The sequence below is a fragment of the Danio rerio genome, chromosome 25, assembly GCF_052040795.2.
Source record: "Danio rerio strain M-AB ecotype USA chromosome 25, GRCz13ab, whole genome shotgun sequence".
NCBI lineage: Eukaryota > Metazoa > Chordata > Actinopteri > Cypriniformes > Danionidae > Danio > Danio rerio.
Window position 1 is genome coordinate 13,417,501 of NC_141045.1, and position 15,810 is coordinate 13,433,310.

Below are 15,810 nucleotides of genomic sequence, written 5' to 3' on the forward strand. Positions count from 1 at the left end.
TGATTACTGAATGTAACCCCAAACCATGATTTTTCCTTCACCAAACTTGACTGATTTCTGTGAGAATCTTGGGTCAATGCGGCTTCCAAAGAGGTCTTCTGCAGTATTTGTGATGATTGGGATGCAGTTCAACAGATGATTCATCAGTCTACTTTCTGACACTTTTCCAAATGATCAACTAGAAATCAAGTTATTTTTTGTTGCTCTTACAACTGGGATCGACAACAAGACTTTTGTCAGGTACTGAAATAAAACACAATCTTTCATTTTATTCTGCATAGTCTGGCATAATTTACTTAAATAGTCAAACTAAAACCAGAAAATTGCTAAAATTTGATTCAAACTTATTAATGAAACATTATTAATGAAAAAAAACTAGTTTGGCAAGATAAGTTAAAATAAAACTTTAAATAGTTACAAAAATGTAACAAAAAAAAGTTAATAAATAAATTTAGAATAAATTTGATTCAAAAGGAAAATAAAAAATAAATTGATGGAAAAAAATAATAAAATAAAATTATAGAGGCATAAATAAGATCTATAACTAATATGCAAAAATTAATTTTAACTAATTTAAATTTAAAATGAAAAAAAAATATTATGCTTTAAATCTAATAAGGCGACGCAGTGGCGCAATAGGTAGTGCTGATGCCTCACAACAAAAAGGTCGCTGGTTTGAGCCTCGGCTCGGTCAGTTGGCGTTTTTGTGCGGAGTTTGCATGTTCTACCCGCATTCGCGTGGGTTTCCTTTGGCTGCTCCGGTTTCCCCCACAGTCTAAAGACATGCGGTACAGGTGAATTGGATGGTCTAAGTTGTCCATAGTGTATGAGTGTGAATGAATGTGTATGGATGTGTCCAGAAAACATCATGAAATTGTCATGAAAATGGGGGGAAATCAAGGAAGCCATAAAAAAAATACTGTATATTATGTTTAATTTGTGGTTAGTTTTGATCTTAAATACCTCATTTGAAATTAAATTTATTTTTGTTTTATTTGTATAGAAATAAAATTTTAAAAAGATATTTAAATAATAAAAAATAAATAATATTATCTTTGACGTTATTAATTTCGCACTTTTGTGTTGAAATGCACCAATATATATTGTCCATTTTTAATGACAAACATATTATTTATCAAAGGAGAGGTATTCTTATATATTTTGGGCCCTGTACACTGTAAAAAATCCTGGGTTGCACAACATAAATCAATTAACTTAACTGTTTTTGCAAATTCAATTAGACTGAACATAAAAAAAGCAAGTTGTCCGAAAAAAACAACAACAACAAAAACAACAAAAACTGTTGATTCGATTCATTTTAGATAAGTATTTCAAACAAGAAGCAAAAATTGTGTAGCAAACTGTGTCTCAAAAAAAATGATCTGCACATTTGGCTTGATCAAATCAAAAGGAGTTTCTACGGTGCGGGTGAAATCAAACGGGTCTTTAGGGAAATGAATCAGGAGCTGAGCTCAGTTTCCTCTCAGCAGATAAAGGATCTCCATCTGGGGCACAAGGGAGATTCACCATCTGTAAGAGGTACAACAGGTCATGAGAGAGACTCCTTAATCAGAGAGGGAGAGAGATCAGAGCTCATATCAGTTTACTGTAATTATACCAGCAGATTTACAGCATTACTCAAACTTTTCATCACATGTTTACAAAGTACAAGTGTTGAGAGAACCTACCCAAGATCCACTTCTGTGTTTAATGAAGGCATACGGTTGAATCAAAATTATAGCCCTCTCATGATTTTTCTTTTCTTTTTCAAATATTTCCTAAATAATAATATATATTTCCCAGCACTTCATATTTTTCTGATGAAGAAAGTCTTTTATTTGGATGGTTTTTAGAGCTTGGATGACTGCACCGGCACCAATCTCTGCAATGACTCGAATACCTTATTAATAAAGTCATCTGGAATGTCCAAGAAATGGAAGACTCAAATTACCCCAGACATGCTCAATAATGTTCATGTCTGGGGACTGGGCTGGTCAATCCTGGAGCACCCTGATCTTCTTTGCTTTCAGGAACTTTGATGTGGAGGCTGAAGATTGAAGAGCACTATCCTACTGAAGAATTTGCCCTCTGTGAATTGCAATGTAATGGGCAGCACAAATGTCTTGATACCTCAGGCTGTTGATGTTGCCATCCACTTCAGAACTCTTGCACGCCACCATACTAGATGTAACCCCAAACCATGACTTTTCCTTCACCAAACGACTGATTTTTGGCTCCATGCTGGTTCCAATAGGTCTTCTTCAGTGTTTGTAATGTTTGGGATGCAGTTCAACAGATGATTCAAACCTCAAACACATTGCTTCCTTTTGTGACAACATGGGAAAATCAGCAAGCCAGAATCAACAAAAAAAAAAAAAAAAGCCAGATGAGATTACAATTTGCTAAATAACACTGGGAAAAAGAATAATTTTTGGAGACATGTCCTGTGGTCTGATGGAACTAAGATTGAACTGTTTGGCCATAATGACCAATGTTACATTTAGGGGACAAAGGGAAATGCTTACAAGCCTAGGAACACCATCCCAACTGTGAAGTATGGGTGCAGCAGCATCATGCTGTGGGGCTGTTTTGCTGCAGGAGGGACTGATCCACTTCACAGCAGACTTGTTAAAATTTGCCACTTCACAGCAGACTTGTTAAAATTTGCCAGACTAGTTAAAATTTGCTCTAAAGACAACAGAGTGAATGTTTTGGAGTGGCCATCACAAAGCCCTGATATCAATCATATAGAGAATTTGTGGGCAGAGTTGAAAAATATTGTGCGAGCAAGACAGCCAACATATCTGACTCAGTTACACCAATTCTGTGAGGAGGAAAGGGCCAAAATTCCTTCAAACTATTGTGAGAAGCTTGTGAAAGGATACCCAAAACATTTGACCAAAGTTACACAGTTTAAAAGCAAAGCTAAAAATACATCAGGAAATGTATGTAAACTTTTGTATGTTGAGAAATTAATAAAAAAATTCTCAGAAAAAATCTCATTATTCTGGCATTTAGCAGACGTAAATCATTTAGGTAATCGTAACAGACCTAAAATAGTAAAGGTTTAGTATGATTTACCATAGGACTTTTTTTTTTAAATGGTTATGTTCCTTTTTTTAGAGTGTATGTAAACTTCTGATTTTAGCTGTATATACACAATATAATGCTTATATTTCTCTTTACCTGGTTTTATGTTGTGTGTGTGTGCATGTCCTTGTCTTAAGTTGTCAAGTTTTAATTAAATTTATTAAATTTAATTTTAGTTACTGTTTTTATACTATACGTTTATTATGATTATATGTTTTCATGTATGTTATGTTACATTATATAGATTAAACAGATTCATTTTTAGATTAAACTATTTTTTTCCATCAAAGGTTTATAGTACTTCAAGCAATAAAAATGTTTTTTTGTTTTGTAAACCAAAAAATTTCTGTCTGTGTGTCTCTGTGTGTGTGTGTGTGTGTGTGCGTGTGTGTGTGTGTGCGTGTGTGTGTGCTTTTAAAAGAACAAAAAGATAAATAAATAAACACAGCTAAATAATTATAATATAAAAGGACGATTTTGGAATATGAAAACACCAAATGTCATCAAAGGCTCTTGAGCAACTGTGTAAACAGTTTATTTAAGCGTTAATCAGAGGAAATTCAGACCACCGAGCCAAGAATCAGCACGACTGTCCCTTTCACTTCTCTGTTTTATTAATTCCGTTTCTCCTCCGCGTTTCTAATGAGAGTCAGCAGGTCTTCAGAAAGCGATTCTGTGATTCAAAATTAAAAGGCGGCGTTTGAAAGGCAGATTTTCCTAATACTCCTGCCCTCCTGCAAAGCCTCATCCGCCTTCAAAGACGCCTCTTCAATCCTGCATCCAGACTCCGGCCTGGAGCTCCAGGAGCAGCGTGAGGATATTAAATATTGAGACATGCGCACATCATTATATTAAGCACTAGATGAAAAAAAGCACTCGCATTTTGACCGTTTTGCAAAGTCAAATCAGTTAAATGATGATAAATCCATGCATGATGGGAGAAAAGCATCATGCTGATAAAAGATAAAGTATTAAAGAATAGAATAAGCACTGTAAAATATTACAATTTTACCAAAAGGACATTTTTCAGTGATGTCAGAATTATTAGCCACCCTGTATATTTTCCCTCAATTTCTGTTTAACGGATAGAAGATTTTATATCAACACATTTCTAAACATAAAAGTTTTAATTACTAATTTCTATTAACAAATTTCTTTGCCATAATGACAGTAGATCATATTTTACTAGATATTTTTTAAGACAATAGCATTCAGCTTAAAGTGACATTTAACTACATTAGTTAGGCAAGTTATTGTATAACTGCGGTTTAATCGGTAGATAGTAAAAAAAACTATATATATATATAGCTTAAAGGGGTTAATAATATTGACCTTACAACAGTTTTAAAACTTAAAAATTTATTGTAGCTGAAGTAAAACAAAACTTTCTCCAAAAAAATTACATGTATATTATTTCAACAAACAAAGAATTAAAATCTTATACAATACATATTTAAAAAAAATAATAATAATAATAATTGTGGTTCACTTTAAATTTTTTTGTTTGTTTGTTTTGTTTTACTTATAGTCCCCCTGAGATTTACAGTTAAGTTTATATGCACTTACATTTAAATTAGTGCTGTCAAGTGATCCAAAAAGAAAGCTTGTACAGTCCATATACCGTTCTTATTTATTTTGTATTTGACATACCAACTTATCCAGCATATGCTTTACACAGCGCATGCCTTTCTAGCTGCAACCCATATGCATACATGGGATACATACGTTTCTGGCATATATGTGGCTGACATATATGGGACATATATGTTCTATGCATGTAGGGGACATATATGTTTCTGACATATATGGTAAAAACATGTTTTTGGCATATACGTGGACAAATATGTTTCTGGCATATATGTGGACATATATGTTTCTGATAAATATGGACATATATGTGTTTTATATATATGGACATATATGTGTTGGACATATATGTTTCTGGCATAAATATGGACATATATGTTTCTGACAAATATGGGACATATATGTGCTATACATGTAGGGGAAATATATGTTTCTCACATAAATGGGTCATATCTGTTTCTGACATATATGGGATTTATGTTTCTGCCATATATGGCACATATATGTGTTTTACATACATGGACATATATGTTTCTGCCATATTTGGGAGATATATGTTTCTGCCATAACTGTTGAAGTCAGAATTATTAGCCTACCCTAGATTTTTTTTCTTTTTTTAAATATTTCCCAAATTATATTTAACAGAGCAAAGAAATTTTCAAAATATGTCTTATAATATTTTTTCTCTGGAGAAAGATTTATTTGTTTTATTTCAGCTAGATTAAAAGCAGTTTTTGATTTTTTAAAAGCCATTTTAGATTTAAAATTATAAGCCCCTTTAAGCTAACTTTTTTCCCAAGAGTCTACAGAACAAACCATCATTATACAATAACTTGCCTAATTACCTTAACCTGCCTAGTTAACCTAATTAACCTAGTTAAGCCTTTAAATATCACTTTAAGCTGTAAAGAAGTGTCTTGAAAAATATCTAGCAAAATATTATTTATTGTCATCATGGCAAAGATAAAAGAAATCAGTTATTAGAAATGAGTTATTAAAACTATTACGATTAGAAATGTGATGAAAAAAAATCTTCTCTCCGCTAAACAAAGTTGGGGGGGGAAAAATAACAAGGGGGCTAATAATTCAAGGGGGCTAATAATTCAGGGGGCTAATAATTCAAGGGGCTAATAATTCTGACTTCAACTGTATGTGGACATAGATGTTTCTGACATAAATGGGACATACATTATGAGTTTTATACATAAATGTGCCATATATGTTTCTGGCATGTGGACATATAGGTGTTATGCAATACACTCTTATTCACTAACATACACCATACGACCAATTTAGTTTATTCACTTGTACCGGATGTCTTTGAAACTGGAGCACCCAGAGGAAACCCATGCTAACACAGGGAGAACATGCAAACTCCACACAGAAGTGCCAAGTGACCCAGACAAAACTCAAACCAGCGACCTTCTTGCTGTGAAGCAACAGTTCTAACTACTGAGCCACAATTTATAATAGTTTATAATAGAAAATAAAAATAAATGTTTTATTTAAAATAAATAAATAATTGTAAAATAATAATATAAAAAATATTTGGTAAATTATTCTCCAAAATAAATGAATAATAATTGGTCTGCATTATTATTTAATCTAATTAACATGTTAAAGTATCAACCCTGGTATAAACGTTTAAAAGGAACAATTAAAATTACATTTCTGTAAAAATAAACAACTCAGCAAAAGTGCAAGCTGGGAAACTTGGCTACTTGTTCAACCTACTTAATTAAAATGAATTAAAACAACACAATACTTAAGTTTTTGAGGGACAACTTATTTGGTTTATGTTTAGTCTACTTAAATTTTCGAAAACAATTAATTTAATTAAACAATTTGTGTTAGGACAACATGGAGCCATTGTTTGGAAAACAGCCTTTTTACAGTGTATGGCCAAAACCAAATAGAAGAGTGAGAGATACACATGTAACAGAATCTTATCGTTTAGAAAAAAAAAGTCATACAGTAAGCGGTCACCGTCGAGAAGCGGCTGGCACCTTCTGACCCAACATTACTAGCGATGACAGAAACGGTTCCCTGCAGAACCAGCAAATACAATCCTCATGAATATTTCAAAAGCATCTAGCAGGCATCTGGTGCTACCTTTCAGACCATTCGTCTATATGTGGTCAAAGGAAGGCTTTATATTCCCATTTTCAAGTGGATAAAGCCTATAAACACAGTGTAAACAGGCATTTTATCCTGAGCACAGCAAATAACAGCATTTTTCCAATCATAAACTATTGCAAATTACAGCTATTATGTAAATATGACTCGCAACATGCAATTTTGACTTCTGTTTGAAACACACACAGATGGAAATAGTTACTGAGTTCTAGTTAGTATTACTTGTTGATCGCCGGTTGTTTGATTACTGTTATTATTGTTCAAATTGGAGGAAGTGAAACCACTCCAACCTTTTATTTCCCCTCAGAAACTACAGAAATAAAGCTTTCATAAGAAAACAAGTAGAAAAAAATTATATTAAGGATACAGGTATATATATATATATATGTATATGTATATACACAGTTGAAGTCAGAATTATTAGCCCCCCTTTGATTTGAATCTTCTTATTTAAATATTTCCCAAATTATGTTTAACAGCCCAAAGAAAATTTTCACAGTATGTCTGATAATATTTTTTCTTTTGGAAAAAAAATCATATTTGTTTTATTTCGGCTAGAATAAAAGCAGTTATTAATTTTTTAAAAGCCATTTTAAGGACAAAATTATTAGCCCCTTTAAGCTATATTTTTTCCTGATAGTTTGCAGAACAAACCATCATTATACAATAACTTGCCTAATTATCCTAACCTGTATAGTTACCCTAATTAACCTAGTTAAGCCTTTAAATGTCATTTTAATCTGTATAGAAATGTCTTGAAAGTTATCAAGTAAAATATTATTGACTGTCATCATGAAAAATATAAAAGAAATCAGTTATTAGAAATGAGTTAATAAAACGAATATGTTTAGAAATGTGTTGAAATAATCTTCTCTTCGTTAAACAGAAATTGGGGAAAAATAAACAGGGGTGGTAATAATTCAGGGGGGCTAATAATTCTGACTTCAACTGTATATATATATATTTGGGATACATTGATTAGATTAGATTTTGGTTGTATCATTATAGTCTGAGGAAAAATCACGTTTTCACGGTTATCACAGGTATACACATGCATTCATTAATTTATTACACAACTAGTTTAGGAAATCACACAAAAACTCCTTATATTATCAAGTGTTAATTATTGTTGCTCAGTTACTCACAAAATAATAATAAAAAACAAACAATAGTCCATTTCTCTTGGACCAAAAAATTAGTGAAAAAAGTTTTTGTGGGATTAAACATAAATAATTATTTTTAAGTAATTAAACATGGGTAAATATTTTACACTAAAAATCAATGGCTGAACAATGATGAATGACTGAATGAATGAATGAATAAATAAATAAATAAATAAATAAATAAATAGATAAATAAATAAATAAATAAATAAATAAAAATAAGAATTAATTAAAAATGCATTTGTCCAAATCTAAGCTACATATTAGCTATTTCGCTTTTAAAGAGAACAAATGTAGTCAAAAGCTGCTGAACCTCTGTCTAAAAGACACTTTTGATCAACTATATTGCAATTTTGTCTGTTTTTTTTTTTCCATTTTGTATTTTTTATTTATTTTTTTTTAAGTAGAAATGTATATATACCATACAAAGTTTGAAGCTGATCAGTTCAGTTCTTGCACATGGTAAGACGTGAACAGTCCTTAGTTAATAGCCTCGGCCATAGTTAATCCAGGGTCCATGGGTAATAGCTCTGGTGTACAAGCTCAGAACTTCAAACTAGTGCATGTTGGCATAACTTTGTTTAGTTGCAGCAGTTTTGTGCTGTGCAGAATTGCAGTGTTTAGAAGCCTTTAAGAATAATTAAATGTGACAGATTAAAGTGTGGTTAATAGTGAAATCGATTAATCATTGCATCCTTAAAACAAAAATATATTGTAAAAACATTGTTATGAATAGTTTATTTCTAAATGTTCTTTAAACGCTTAAATCTGTACATTTTAAGGGCTTTTTTTAACAAATGTTTTTATTAGTTTTAATTTTTTAATAATTACCAAGCAACACAACAACAATAATCAAAAATACATGAAATAAGCATGATAATACAAAGAAAATAATGCTAATAGCTATAATTAAAATACAATTAATTGATTAAATGAATAAAAATTAAGTTATTATTAAAAAACATTCATTCATTCATTTTTTTTTTTCGGCTTAGTCCCTTTATTAATCAGGGGTCACCACAGCAGAATAAACCAATAAATTATCCAGCATATGTTTTAAAGAGCAGATGCCCTTCCAGCTGCAACCCATCTCTGGAAAACATCCATACACACTCATTCACACACATACACTATAGACAATTTTAGCCTACTCAATTCACCTATAGCGCATGTCTTTGGATTTGAGGTGGGAAACCGGAGCACCCGGAGGAAACCCACGCCAACAAGGGGAGAACAAGCAAACTCCATACAGAAATGCCAACTGACACAGCCAGGGTTCGAACCAGCGAACTTCTTGCTGAGAGGTGATTGTGCTACCCACTGCGCCAACTTGCAGCCTTTTAAAAAAAACAATAGGCCATATAAAGGGTTTCAATGAAAATATAATGAGGTAGTCTATAGGGGTAGTGAGTATATTAAGCATTACATTGCTGCTCAGAATTCGCATTATATCGGTGCAGATGATCAAGAAATGGTTGCCATATATTGTAAAACTTTTCAATATTATCAATAACTCCATAACTGACTCTTTCCATGTGGAATATTTGAGTGAGATAAATAAACTATGTCTTAAATTGAGGAATAGAATCTGATTTCCACAGTTTTAGAATGTCAATCTTAGCAATAATCATTCCGTATTATGGTGCTTTATATGGACACATTATAATCCAATTTTAAAGTCTTATAGGACATTATTTATGGTTGAGTAATGATTAAAGAGCATCATTTCTTGTATTTTTTAAAAAATATTATGGGATTGTTAATTTTAAAATTAGTGATATTTATTTAAACAAATGTTCAAGTAAAAATAAGGCTTTCAGAACAATATTAAATGCCAAATAACTCCACTGTAAAAAATCCTGGTTGCTTTAAATTTTTAAACTAAATCAAATTAGGAGTATGTTGAACTTATTTAAATGTTAAACTTAAAATTTAATAAACTTAAAAATGAACTTATAAAATTAAGTTATAACATAATTAACATATGCTGTCTTGACTAATTGATCATAATATTTTTAAAAAGTTGTTTAATAAATTTGAGAGAACCATGTCGGAATTCTCTAATTATAGCATGGAATGAGCCTGAGGAATGTAAATTAATAAAGAAATATATTATGAATAAATAATAAAATATGAATAATTATGTAAAAATCCCCAATTAAATGTATTATGCAGCTATTAAATTAAACATAGAATTGCTTCTTTTTATTATACAGTGGTTTATTGAACAAAATGTGGCTCTTAATAATCTTATAAATTAATTCATTGTTATTAACAAATTATAATTGCATTAGTTCTTATTGTATCTTAAACTAAAAACATAAAAAATCATCTATTGTGTCTTAAACTAAAAACAAATATCTAAAACATCTACTAGATTTAGAAAAATCGCTATAGATCACAAACCTACACTGTAATCCCGAATAAGTTGACAAAACTCAAAAAATTTGAGGTAATCAGTTACGTCAAATTTTTTAAGTTATGAAATTATCTATTTTAAGTAAACAGAAACATTAAGTTTTGAGTTTGTTGTACTCATGCAAGACACTTCACCTAACTTAAAATACCCAAGTTACTCAGCTTATACGTTTTAATTGCAATTAACTTAATTGTTTTAATTTTCCAAACTTTAAATACTTAGTCACCCAGCTCATACATTTTAATACCAATTAACTTAATTGTTTTAATTTTTCCAAATTTTAAATACTTAGTCACCCAGCTCATACATTTTAATACCAATTAACTTAATTGTTTTAATTTTTCCAAACTTTAAATACTTAGTCACCCAGCTCATACATTTTAATACCAATTAACTTAATTGCTTTAATTTCTTTCAACTTTAAATACTTAAATCACCCAGCTCATACATTTTAATAGCAATTAACTTATTTTTAATTATTTATCTCACCTTTACATACTTAGTCACCCAGCTCATTCATTTTGATAGCATTTTTTAAAATTAACTTCTCCATCGTCAGTTTCACAAATAAAATTAGCCATTATTTTAATCTTTAAACCCCATAAATCTGTCAAAATAAATCTGTAATTTAAAACACACAGACAATACAATTTTAGACATTTATTGTTAAAGAAAAAATGTCCAGCAGTACTTTCAAATTTGTCTCCTATGCAATTACAAATGTCTTAAAACAATAAAAACTATTAGACGTAAAGAGATTGAAAATGAACACTATTCTGAAATTAATAGAATTTACCCACAATGTAAATATGATATCAGACATAAGAGCCTCAAGAAAAAACAACTATAAGTTTGATAAAATTTAATAATACATTAATAAGTGTAAAACTTAGTCTTAAGGCATTCGTTAAAAAAAAATAAGTGCACATTCTGTGAAGTGACTCGTTTAGTGTAAACTACACAGAAACTGTAAATATATATATATATATATATATATATATATATATATATATATATATATATATATATATATATATATATATATATATATCTCGTTGAAGTCAGAATTATTCGCCCCCATTTATTTTTTCCCCCAATTTCTGTTTAACGGAGAGCAGATATATATATATTGTAGCGAGGCAGAGGGAAAACAGCAACACAGTTGGATAAGTTTACAGACAAGTCCCCGGAGGGTGCTTTATTTACAACGTGAATGGGGTGTAAACGGTGCTCTTCTTTAAGGTGAGGTGCTCTGGTGCTACGGGAAGTAAGTGAAGGACAGTGAGTAGTCGGATGTGGGATCGTCACGAGCTGGAGTCTGCTGTGGAGAGACAGAGAGACAAGCGTTAGCGCATGGAGTCATTGGGTGAATGAAGCTCATCTTCTCCTTGCGTGGGCTTGGTTTATATGCCTCTCCACTAGATGACGTCCAGCTGTGAACGATCCTGTGTTGATGATGGTCCAGCTGGGTTGAATTAGCGACCAGGGCGACTGATTCTGTCATTTACTTATTCCAAACCTGTTTGAGTTTCTTTCTTCTGTTGAACACTTAAAAGGTTATTTTTGACCAAAAAAAAAAAAGCTGAGACCTGTAACCACCGATTTCCACAGTATTTGTTTTCCTATTAGAAAGTCAGTGGTTACAGGTTGTCAGCTTTACTTAACTTTTGTGTTCAACAAAAGCAAGAAATTCAAGCAGGTTTGGGACAAGTGAAGAGTTAGTAAATGACAGAATTTTACATTTGGACAAACTATCCCTATATATAATAAAATGCATACTTACCAATTAAAGGTAAATAAATGTTTTGAAGTTACTACCCCAGAGACAGTCTTTATTAAGTTAAAAAAAAAAATAAAAAGCTCTACATCAACTCATTCTTTAAGGTTTCCATGCTACGAGACTTTTTATTTTCCATCATCCATACCAAGCAAAACTTTTTGCACAAGTTCAAAGTCCTTTACTATATATTATGTGAAGAGCATACATTAATCCATACAAGACAAGAAAGGTCTGGAAGTGTGCTGTGGGTGGTGTCCAATTCATTCTTCAGGACAACAGAGACCCTCAGTGAATGCAGGGCCAATAAAGTATCTTCAGTCAGCAGGATTATCAATCTAAAAACATAATTCAAGGATATTAATGTAAGGACAGTATCAAAATGACTGAGCCAATATTATATGATTCATCAACTATTCTTGATTACAAATATGTTATTAAGTAAAAGTTTTCAAAACTTTCATCTTTTCATTAAACATGCCTAATTGTGAAAAGAATGAATGAAGTCTTACCAGGGTGTTCCTAAAGAATCTTAAGTCACGCTCACGCAGCAAGACCAAAAGACCTCTGATAACAGTAGTCCGTCATGAACTGACATCATTCAGTTCCTGGAAATCAAGAATCAATTTTTTAAAAATTAAAAAAATAATAATAATTCAAATTATATTTTAATGTATACTTTAACACGTGACCCCAAACATACCTGCTCATCATAAACCTTTAAAAGATTAGCCAGGGTATCTGCTGTCTTGCCAGTTTTGGATGCTGTTTGCCTTAAAATTGTCATCAAATTAAATAGGTGGTGGTCCAGTTTTGCAAAGAATTTGTGGGGAAAATTCTCATTTGTAACATGTTGGTACTCTGCAAACAGCAAAAAGAAACAAGAGAGGATTTCATAAAACAAACCCACACCACAAAATATACAATTCTAGAAAAAATGTATTAATATTATTATTATGTTTCATTTACTTATCTATTTTTTACCTCAGATGAAAATCAGGTGTTGATCAGATGTTGAAATCAGGATTTTCATGTTGTAAACTGAACTCAAGGTCTAGCTGAAGTTTCACTTTCCTTGCTGCAAAAGTATCATTGATAAATACACTGTAATATTTATTTTATCTGGATATGCCAGGCATAGTAGTACAAAATAAATATTTTACCCACCTTTCACATGCCTCCATTTAAGAACCTATCTGTAGTCAGCAACACCTGACCTTCAATTCTGTATGTACACAAAGTCACAGTGTCATTTAGCTGAGAGTGGAAGTAGTACAATTACATGATGTCTAACGTTAACCTCCAAAACGGTTAGCAATAGAGCTGATTATCATGTTAGTTGCTTTGATTTGATGAACACAGATTTAATTTAAACAGTATTGAAATTTCTAAAACTGAATAGGACGACAAAGAAATTTAAGGCCTGATTTTAAAAGCTAGAAATAACAAAACGTACCTTATTGTCTAATGATGTAAAAATATATAGACTAAAATATTTATATTTTTAAGATATAAATATATTTTAAGCTACAAAATTTGCACATCAGAAAACTGTCTTCTTTACCACGTCTTGAATATTTTGTTTTGTTATTATTTTATTTAATAACATAATTTTGTATTAATGTGTTATAGATATGCATACTTTGTTTTTTAGGCTGTTTATATTCTCTCCAGAGTAGACATTTTAAAAAATAGATTGAAAAAAAAAAACTTTTATCATACCTTTAAAATACATTTGACCTAAATGACATTTAAACTCACTTAACTGATCGCATTAATCAGGTAATCATTGATATGCAGAGATGTCGTCTTAAGCGCGAGGAAATATTAAGTGTTGATCAGTGCTGGTGATTGAGGTAAAGTTAGTTTTATATTTACACATTCAGACTTTCACCTTAATAATATAATTTCAGAAAGGTAATTTTTGCATATTCTTAATGGTGAAATCATATTAGCAGCCAATGACTTTCAAAGTACAACATTGTTCAGTCAAAAAAAAATAGTGCATTTAGTGTAATGTTGTTTTCATGTCATACTTGCATGTGATTTCAGAACGAATAGACAAAGTACCATGGTAAACAATATATGGAGCGAGTCACAAGTTGTTACTAAATGAATGTATGAATATAAAACCAACTTTACCTCAATGTGGTAGTGTAAAATGAAGCTCTGCTCTGTACCTGCTCAGGTGAGGAGCGCAGCTTAAATGTTCTCCGTCAGGCTATGCTCATACATGGATCAGCAAGCAACAAGCTGCGTGTGACAGAGTTAAGTTTTGAGACTACGTTTTTGCGCGTCATCAGAAAATACCGTTAAGTGTTTAGTCGGAGATCATTTGAGTTATGATTAACGTTACGTTTCTTGCGCCTTTCGTTTCCGAAGTGCCTACAGATCGCGAAGATAATACCACATTCACAGACTGGATGGAGTTCAGCGCAGCGCCATGACATGCGGTTGTGAGAGCGCACGTCTCCATGACAACTTCAGCACAGGCTGAGAAAAGGCATACTCGCGCCAAGATTTAAATTTTTTTGAAAAATGTAATCTGCCGATTTTAAATATTTTTGTCTTTATCACACTCTGTTAAAATTCAGAGTTAACACATTACAACTAACGCTAACATTGCACTGATTCTAACTTTTTAAACAGTAATGTTAACGTTAGTTAGCAACAAGTGAGGCTAAATATGTTTTCTGTAATGTACGACATGTAAACGCACCCTGATTAACTCTACATTACATTGAACTGTTACTGTGATTATATTAATTAAAACATACATTTAATATTTCTTGGATTTGTAAATATTTTACTTACTGTAGTGTGAAGCGAGGCCGATCCGCCATCTTGAAAAAAACCAATGAAGCATGAGCACGTACGTGAACCTGGATGACGTCAGACGCAAAATCACTAGGCTGACAGAATTTGAGTTAATGAAACTTTAAAGAGACATTTTGTATAAATTAAACCCAGCAGAATTGTTCACCTTACTTGAAAGATTAAATTTTTTCAAACTCAAAAATAAGAAAAAGTTCTAAATACTCATCAAGGTTAATTAAGATAAACGAATTTTAATGATTTAAGTTAATAGAACTCAACTCAATTAATTAGTTACAGCATTAGGGTTTACAGTGTACTAGAGTTATTAAAAAAGCAAAAATAAATAAAATAAAAACAAGACAAAATAGACTCATGAATAAATTAAGAAGTTAAAATCAATGCTAAAAATAAGTACTAATTGCCAGGAAGCCTCAATACAGCCGCAATTATGCGCGACATCTTTACATTCCGCATTGATATAATAATTGATGGATGTTACATCTGACAGATCTGCAGACGTCTTTAGAAAAGCCTTGCTTGATGGGAATTCAGCGACAAACACAATCGTTTTCATCATTACATTCCACCCAGCTTGCCCTCAGACATAAATGGCTATTATTTTACGCATGTCTCTAATAGTAATAATAATGGTGAAGGAATTAAGGAAGGACTCCAGCCAAGAAAAGGTTCTCAGCCCAGAAAGCAGTGTGCCATGAAATGGAGGAGTGAAGGCGCATCATTCACGGCGGTAGGGAACGTATGCTTAAGCTCAAAAATATTATTGACTTTGAAGTGTAATGACCCATGGAGGGTCCACACGC

General features: G+C 31.7%; 1 protein-coding gene and 1 long non-coding RNA gene across 18 annotated transcripts in view; both read right to left on the reverse strand.

The window, feature by feature from the left end:
* Positions 1-15,810, reverse strand: part of LOC147830818 (uncharacterized) — a 68,159-nt gene that overhangs the window by 4,120 nt on the left and 48,229 nt on the right. The window lies entirely within an intron of this gene.
* LOC137489332 (uncharacterized) lies at positions 11,563-15,031 on the reverse strand. Of its 6 annotated transcripts, XR_015526254.1 has the most exons (8): positions 14,987-15,031; positions 14,353-14,425; positions 13,340-13,397; positions 13,157-13,250; positions 12,876-13,033; positions 12,685-12,780; positions 12,381-12,510; positions 11,563-11,716 (listed from the first exon to the last, which is right to left on the reverse strand). It is a non-coding gene; the product is annotated as an uncharacterized LOC137489332 (long non-coding RNA). The 6 variants fall into 6 exon arrangements; XR_015526251.1 differs by lacking the exon at positions 14,353-14,425 and having other exon boundaries at positions 12,393-12,510; XR_015526250.1 differs by lacking the exon at positions 14,353-14,425.